This window comes from Electrophorus electricus, chromosome 5, assembly GCF_013358815.1.
Source record: "Electrophorus electricus isolate fEleEle1 chromosome 5, fEleEle1.pri, whole genome shotgun sequence".
Classification (NCBI taxonomy): Eukaryota; Metazoa; Chordata; class Actinopteri; order Gymnotiformes; family Gymnotidae; genus Electrophorus; species Electrophorus electricus.
The window spans coordinates 26,315,801-26,324,996 of record NC_049539.1 but is presented as its reverse complement, the minus strand read 5'-3'; the positions used below and the strand labels follow the sequence as shown (position 1 = coordinate 26,324,996).

Here is a 9,196-nt window from a genome sequence, read left to right as displayed (position 1 = left end):
TTCACCCGCCCACCGCCAGAGCTCCGCCCTCTACGACTTCGCGCACCTCTTCCTGCAGGCCGTGCAGCCCGAAGACTTTCCATTAGGTGGGCTGTTAAACAAACTCATTTTCCCTTAGGCGTTTTAAAATTTTCATTAATGTGCTCCAAGATCCATCTTAAATCCTGCGATATCCCCTGTGTTAAATGAACATGTAAAACGGGGCTGCGAAAAATAGGTGGATTTAAATGAACACTGGGAGTGTTATTTCAGGGGATTTTATGGTGCTTTTATTGTTTTATTTTAAAGAAACAATCAACCCCAACAGTAATTTGTTCTGAGGTTTACACATATATTGTTGAAGAACAGTATTGTGGCAAATGGGTTATATTTTGTAGTTCTAAGGAACCTCTGTGAATGTCGTGGTCTTTCCATAACGCGCACGTTTCCACTAAGACACAACTCCAGTAGCTATTATGAAGTGTTCACAGTGCCTCACTGCTGCACGTAACCATTTCTGCAATTCGCTTTCAGAAATCGTATTCCAGGCAGCTCGGAACGAGTCTCTGACTGCTGAGGTTTGCACAATGTGTAATTCACACCTTTCCTCTTATTCAGCATTATTACCTGCTGGACTGGATTAAAATCGCATTTACAGTACGCCTGTTGTCAATCAACCTGTTCGTGGCTTTCTATACTTGTTTAGTCATGAGCTTTGGATCATTGCTGAAAATATGAGCTGGGGGGAAAAAACTTATTTGAAGAGCACGGCGATAGAAAACAAAACAAACCCCCCCCCCCCAAAGCATGTGGTTTTACTGTGAACACCATTTACTGTAAAACAAGTTTACTCGATTATTTCTGCAGGTCATGCGTTTCGAGGCTGGCTACCTGGCGTGTCTCGCTCTCACCGTGGTGTACATGGTGACGATGCTGACCATGGCCCGCGTGCTCTTGAGGCGACACCTCTGCCACAGGGACGCCACGCTCAATGGCCAACCGCTGCCTCTGTTAGCGCCCTGGTACCGGCAGAACGTTACCGTGGCCACAGGCCTCTCCGTCGTGATCGTTTTCCTGCTGTAAGGACAGTGCCTTTTGTTTTTTGTTTTTTTAAATAGAGGAACAAAATTATCTAACACCATTTAGAAATGTAAAATACTGACTTGGATGCAAAAACCCCACAAAGAACAGCTTTAAAGATGTCAGCTCACTGACATCTTTATGCATGCATGTGTGTGTGTAGACCAGGGGTGATTCTGACATTCGTAACCAACAACAGGACGCATGAGAACGTGCGTCCATCCCTGTCCTACCTCAGGAGTGACATTGGCGTCATCTATGAGGCGGTGGCTTCAGTCCCGCAGGTGCGTTACAGGATCGTTCCCTCGGCGCCAGTAGCCCCGATATCTGCATCCACTCGGTGATGGCTTTCGTTTTTCACTTTGCAGAAAGTGGGCTCCATCGTCGACAAGTTCTCGGTCTTCCAGACGAAAATAATAGACGAGCTGAGTGGTGAGAATTCAGTTCAGTTAAGCAACAATAAAAATCTTTATTCTCCATCAGTGCTTGTAAGCACTGGGGTACATTTCGCAGTGTGGCTGTACTATAAATACCCCTTTGTCTTTGCTTGCCAGAAACTTGGGATCGAACCGTCGACACCATCGTGTCGGCTCTCCAGCCTCAGATCTGCACTGCTCTGAGCTGTCTGAACCTCACGGTTCATTGGTGAACCCATTAACAGGCTTCTTTCTGTCTTAGGTTCTCTTGATTATTGTTGAACAGGCATATCTTGTTAGCAGCAGTTCTATTTACAGGTACGTTTCCTATAACAATAAGTGTGTCAGTGCGTTCGTTCCCTGTGTTTGAGGGCGGCGTGCCATTAGATGCCATCGGTGCACAGCACCACCTGCTGGAGGTGCAAGAGACGAGGGGGGCGTACAGGAGGATTACAGGCTCATCCGGGCGGAGCTTGGGAAGATGCAGGACCATCTGCGCAGCCTGCAGGTCAGGTGCATGCAGGGCTGCGGGATCCGGAATGGCACCGGCCTGAAGACAGATGCTGATTACGACATGATAGGACAATCCCGCATGAGACCAGACCTGAGAAACGTCAAATGCCTTTTATTGTCAATGCATATTATACAATAAAATTATATTCGCCAGTGAATACCATTTAAAAACAAATACATAAACACACATGAAGATGGTTAACACGTAAAAAGGAGGCAATGAATAAATAAAAGAAGAAATCAATAATATATAAGAAACGAGCAGAAAAACAATGTCTTTTCACATTCCCGGAAGAACCGAATAATGAACCGAATAACAGGACAAATGTGTTTGAAATACTACATATGGTTTGTTTCCTGTTTCTTTTGTGGTGAGCTCAGTGTGCCAGTTAGTGGGATTCTCTCCTTTTCGCCCCCTATAGGTGGTCCGTGTCAGTGGCGTTCTGCACCCTGGAGGAGCCGTGGTGATGTACCCCAGGCTTTATACCCCTTCCACCTACAGGACCAGCTGAGGATGGCCTCTGTTAACCTGCTCCACGCGTGAGTGTTCCAAAGGTCAAAGCCCGCGTAGCGGAACCCGGCTCTAAACGCGCGTCCTAGGCCAGTGTCTTTTACTCCACACTTTCTTATTGGATTTAAGACGTGAAGCGTTCGCGTGAAGGTGCCTTGCTGTGATTTAAGGCGCGCATCGCTATTGCCTCTCTCCGTCTGCGTTTAGCGTTGCGGGAATGACGTTCGTCTTCTCCTGGCTCTTCATCATCACGGTCTTCGTCAACCTGTTCTTCTGAGGCAACGCTCACGCGCTCTTCTGCAGGAGCTGGACTAATGGGGAGATTTTCAAGGTGAGCTGGAGTGGGAAGCATAGAAATGAGCCAGAATATTGACGCCCGAACCCACAAACTTGCATATTCGCACCAGAATCCCAAACCTGAATATTCACATCAGAATGACAAAAAAGGGATTTATCTGTTTATTTATTTATTTGACTGCGTCCGTTCCTACCAACTATTTAAAATTGAAATCGATTTTACACAAAGGAAGCCTCGCTGCAGTTTACCCCTCTCTGCCCTTTCTGTGATTGCCGTTGCCTCGTTCGCTGCGCTGCACGCAGGCGGGGTAGCCACTCATGCATCGCGCGTGCGTTTCTTGCTTTCCCTGCACAGCTGCTGGACACGTGGCGGCATCTCTTCAGCGGCCCGGGCGGCGGCGCGCCAGACAGCAAACCGCTCATCAGGACGGTCGAGATGTATCAGTACGTGACACTATATTAAAGTCACGCAGATATACACACGTAGATGCTACAGATTATTCGGCTAAGAGCCTGCTGGTGTTTCCCACTCTTGGACCGCAGATGCTAGGGGTGTAGCGATACACACGATCCCAGTTCATACCGTGTCTGTATTCCGAGCGCTTCGATTTGGGTTTTGATATTTTATGTGTTAAAACAAGAAAGTTGATTGATTTTACAGAGCTGTAATTATATAACACACTGATTGGGTGGGCCCAGAAAAAAATGCTAATTTTATTTCTAAACAACAAATTTTACAGTTTAGCTATAATCAGTATAAAACCTTCTATAGCATCTACTTTTGAATGACCCTTGGAAGAAAATATTGACATGGTTTCAATTTTCAAAATTTCAAATGCTTCAGTTTTTCAAATTTCAATACAATGTTTAGAAACACCTTTTTTAAAATGAATCAATACGGAATTGAAATAACTATCCCATTGCTCAAGGCATTAATGACAAGCTCTTTATATGTTAAAATGGGGGTTGCTGGAGAAGTGAAAACACTAAAAACTGGAAGCCGCCGGAGACGAGATGAGCTCGTCTCAGGTGTGTGTGGTTGTGATTCAGGGGATGCGAAACAGGAAGCTCTCTGTTCCACAGCACATGAACAAAACCTTCAACATGGCTGAATTCCTCACTGCAAGCCAGGTAATGCGCAGGCTTTGTCTTTCACTGTGTCTGAAATACTTTTAGCTGACAAGAGTCTGTTGGACACACACACACACACACACACACACATTTGAAGAATATGAATATTCAGCGGTCTGTGTGACGGTGATATGTCTTGGGTTGATGGTCAACTCGACTGATGTATTGACCGGTCAGTTAGTTAACTGATGCCCTTAGACGGGTAATGATGAATGCGCTTTCTTCATCCACGTGACGTCCGTGTGCCGGCCGCCGCCGCCGCAGTACCTGGCGGGGATCGGCGAGCAGCTGCAGAGTTTGTCTGTGGACGTGAGCGGCATTGCACTGCTATCGGAGGAAGCCAGGTTCACCGTGGAGAAGTTCAAGGATTTCAGACTGCTGGATGAAATCAACTACCTTGAATTTATAGTGCTGGTACTGGGTTTCTCTGAGTTTTTGTGTGTGTTTGTAAGTGTAATCCATATAAATGCATCTTTCCCCCCATGCTATTGTTTAAAAGCATCAACTACAGCTCAGTAGAGCCGAAGTAAAAACAGATCTGGGAGATTTTGCAGACGCACTGGAGAAGACAGCAAACCTGCCGATGAGGGCCTGACAGATATGGATATAACTTATAGATAACTTAGTGGTTTTGACTTAAACAATACATTTGTAAATAAACTATTTGAGTCTGCTGGATGTCTCCATACAGGGAAATGTAGCGATTCAAAAGGATCTGATGATGGAGGTGGTTACAGCTAGACAATTGGCTTCAGCAGTTCGGTGACAGAACTCCACAAGAGTGCATGACTCATGTTTTCTCACCACATTTGGAGAGCAACAAAGGATGCAGGGGTCCGTGCTGTTCTCCAGGAGCTGGGCGAGCCGGGCGGGGGCGGGGCGGGGGCGGGGCTGGGGCAGGCGGCAGGGTTTCACTGCCTGATAAACACTTTCTCTCGTCTCTCCAGATGAGAATGAGATACAGCATAGAGGTTCTGGCCAACATCAGCCGGGAATACTGGGTAGGGAAATGGAGGGTTGGTTGTCTCCCTGTTGTCTACTACCATTTACGTATGCACGTGGTTTACAAGAACTACTAGATGATTCACTGTAATGAATAACGATCATTAACTGATATTTGATATGATATGACATATACTGTCTTATATACACTGTCATTCCAAAAGTCATGGGATAGCAGTATTTAAAGTGATTGCGTCATGGGACGTCATGGGAATGCACACCTGTATAAGTTGTGAGGTGTTATCTTGGGAACATTGGCCAGTGTGCTCATGGAAAGGCAACAGGAATTTCTGGAGTTTGATCGAGTCATGATAGTAGGTGCCGGACGGATGGGACATTCCATTTCTGAAGTTGTGCGGGCATTTAACATTCCTCGATCCGATGTCATGTGTGTACTGGGAATATGTAATTTCCACCCACAGTGGCCACCCATGGATGCATAAAGATTATGACCAGTGAAAAGACGAGCGACTCGGGCAGAAATCACATCCGCATTTAATGCAGGAGACCCCACACACATATCCCACAGGTCAGTGCAGCGTTCTTTAGACTCCATGGGATATGGGAGCAGAAAACACACCGGAGTGTCTCTGTTAACACTACGACAGCAGACAAAGCGCCTCACCTGGGCTTGTGAGGTTGCTAACTGGACCCCAGAGGAAAGTGAGAGTTCAGAGACTGCTGTGTTTTAATCTTTACTGAAATGTGGCTCAGCGACAGTATTCCAGACGCCGCCATTCATCTGGATAGATTAGTCTCAATCCGTGCCGATAGAGACAATGCGCTCTCCGGCAAAACACGCGGCGGAGGAGTATGCATTTATATCAATGAGTCCTGGTGTAAAAACTCTGTGTTTGTCGTTAAGTACTGCTCACCGGTGGTGGAGTTTGCTATTGTCAAGATGCAGACCTTTTTATTTACTGCGGGAATTCTCCTCTGTGTTTATAATCGTGCTGTACATTCCACCCAGCGCGAACACACGAGAGGCTCTCCAGGAGCTGTATGGAGCGATTAGTGAACTGCAGAACGTTCATCCAGACGGACTGTTTATTGTCACCGGAGACTTCAACCACGCAAATCTCAAGTCAGTACTGCCTAAATTGCATCAACATGTGAACTCTGCAACGAGAGGAGTGAACGCGCTGGATCTCGTTTACACAAACATTTCCGGTGCGTACCGGGCGGAGCCCCGCCCCCACCTCGGATACTCTGATCACATGTCTGTAATGTTGATTCCTGCATATAGACCAATCGTCAGACGCTCGAAACCGCTTCTGAAGCAGGTGAGAACCTGGCCAGCAGAAGCCATCTCTGCTCTTCAGGACTGTTTTGAGCAGACGACTTGGATCACGTTCAAGGAGGCTGCTACTGTTAATCTGGAAGAGTATACAGCATCAGTGACTGGCTACATCAGCAAGTGCATTGATGATGTTACTGTCTCCAAGACCATCACCACACGCCCAAACCAGAAGCCATGGATGACTGCTGAGGTGCGCATGCTACTGAGGACCTGTGACTCAGCCTTCAGAACAGGTGACAGAGAGGCTCTCAGGAAAACAAGAGCCAAACTGTCACGTGCGATCAGGGAAGCAAAGCGTGCACACGCACAGAGGATCCATAGACACTTCAAAGACGCTGGTGACACACGGCGCATGTGGGAGGGCATTCAGGCCATTACTAACTACAGGAAAACATTACCTTCCTGTGACAGTGATGCCATCCTCCCAGATGCACTGAATGACTTCTATGCACGGTTTGAAGCGCAGAACAACGTTGCAGCAGAAAAGTCCATCCCTCCGCAAAATGACCAGGTGCTGTGCCTGACGGCGGCTGATGTGAGGCATACTCTGCGTGGAGTTAACCCACGGAAAGCTGCTGGACCAGACAACATCCCGGGTTGTGTGCTCAGAGAATGTGCTGTCCAGCTTGCAGATGTCCTGACAGACACCTTCAATATCTCTCTGAGCTGCACCGTGGTCCCAACATGCTTCAAGACCACCACCATTGTCCCCGTGCCTAAGAAGCCCACGGTGTCGTGTCTCAACCACTACCATCCCATCGCACTCACATCTATCATCATGAAGTGCTTCGCGAGACTCGTCATGAGACACATCAAGACCCAGCTTCCCCCTTCTCTGGACCCCCTGCAGTTCGCGTACCGCCCCAACCGCTCTACAGATGATGCCATCTCTACCACACTTCATCTGGCACTTACACATCTGGAAAAAAAGGGCACCTACGTAAGAATGCTGTTCATAGACTTCAGTTCAGCATTCAAAACCATTGTTCCTCAGCATCTGATTGGAAAGTTGAGCTCACATCATCAAGTTCGCTGATGACACGACCGTGGTGGGTCTCATCAACAAAGACAACGAGTCAGCATACAGAGAGGAGGTGCAAGAACTGGTGAGCTGATGTAAGGTCAACAACCTGTATCTGAATGTTGACAAGACAAAAGAAATGGTTGTTGACTTCAGGAGAGCAAGGCGAGATCACTCCCCGCTGGCCATCAACGGCTCCTCAGTGGAGATCGTCAAGAACATCAAGTTCCTTGGTGTTCACATAGCGGAGAACCTCACCTGGACCCTGAACACCAGTTCCATCACCAAGAGAGCCCAGCAACGTCTTTACTTCCTTCGGAAGCTGAGGGAAGCCCATCTCCCATCACCCATCGTCACTACCTTCTACAGAGGTACTGTAGAGAGCATCCTGAGCAGCTGCATCATTACCTGGTTTGGGAACTGCACTGCCTTTGACCGCAAGACCCTCCAATGAATAGTGAGAACAGCTGAGAAAATCATTGGGGTCTCTCTTCCCTCTATCATGAACATCTACATAACACACTGCATCTGGAAAGCCACCAACATTGTAAAAGACCCCACACACCCCTCACATGAACTGTTCACCCTTTTGCCATCTGGAAGAAGGTACCGCAGCCTCCAGTCCCGCACCTCCAGACTGTGCAACAGCTTCTTCCCAGAAGCCATTAGACTCCTGAACTCTGGCTAACTCCAACCCCAATTCAGATTCTAAAATGGGCACATCTATACATGCTTATAGACAGTCTCACACACACACACACACACACACACACACACACACACACACACACACACACACACATTGTTTTGCATTGGACTAGTGCTGAAGTCAAACCTCACACAAATAAACTATGCACTCCTGTTGCAGTCTTGCACATTATCCTACTTGCTGCTAGAGTACTGTACTAAACCAGCACTGTACTCTGAACTGTTCTGGCTGCTACCGGTGACTGCTATGTTCAGGGTAGCATGTCACTGATTGCTATACATATGCCCAGTACTGTGTACTGTACTAAATTGCACTGTCTACTCATTTTGTATTTTGTATTTGTCCTGTCCTCTATTTATTACTGTATATTTAATGTTTATTTAATGACATTTTGCACTATATTGGACTGTTTACACTTGTGTAGCATGTTGTCTGTTGCACTGTTGTTTTTGTGTTGCACCATGGTCCTGGAGGAACATTATCTCATTTTTGTTGTGTACTTGTATATAGCTGAAATGACAATAAAACCTCTTGAACTTGAACTTGAACTTTGCTGTTGAAACATGACTGCAATCTTTTGCCATTGAATAGCACATGCCTGCTTTATAATCTCCTTGACTTCTTTTCTAAAAGGCCAAATGAACTACATGAGCAAATGAGGAAAGTGTCTCTGATTGGTCAAGGCAGTTTGTGAACCCTTTCTTTGCTTCTTTTCTAAGAACCATGTAATTGTATGAGTTTTCCAATCGCATTCAAAAAATGAAGCTCAATTTAAATTATCTGATTTTCCTGAAGCTTTAAACTGTGTTTATTACTTATTATTATAAATAATACTGGATCTTTGCTGCTAGGCAGGAGCAGATTTGGCATTTCTGGGGCCCCAAACAAAGGTATGTTTGGAGTCACTAATCAAAGACATTTCTTTTCTTTAATTTTGTTTCTTCTTTGGGTGCTGCTGGGATATGAGCATTTCATGGTTGCGTTCAAGAGTCCTGATTAGCTAGCTAGAATGTTCTGGTGTTGAACAATGAAAGAAAGAATACTTTTAGTCCTATTTAAAAAATTTTCAGGCAACCACTTGCGGCCAGTGGGACTAGCAATTTGCAATGAAGGCTATTTATTTGAAATATGTTTTTACATATAGTCTTCTGTTTGTAAACCACCAGATTCACCAAATAACTGGACCCCAGAGGACTGGTAACACGTGGAGTAGTCCAATGAGTCATGGTACTGATTG

At 46.2% G+C, this 9,196-nt stretch overlaps 1 long non-coding RNA gene across 2 annotated transcripts; it reads left to right on the top strand.

The window, feature by feature from the left end:
• The first annotated feature begins 1,280 nt into the window (after positions 1–1,280).
• Positions 1,281–2,784, top strand: LOC118241423. 2 transcript variants are annotated; one of them, XR_004776078.1, is made up of 5 exons: positions 1,281–1,343; positions 1,428–1,491; positions 1,614–1,983; positions 2,411–2,528; positions 2,707–2,784. It is a non-coding gene; the product is annotated as an uncharacterized LOC118241423 (long non-coding RNA). The 2 variants fall into 2 exon arrangements; XR_004776079.1 differs by having other exon boundaries at positions 1,614–1,988.
• The last annotated feature ends 6,412 nt before the right edge of the window (positions 2,785–9,196 follow it).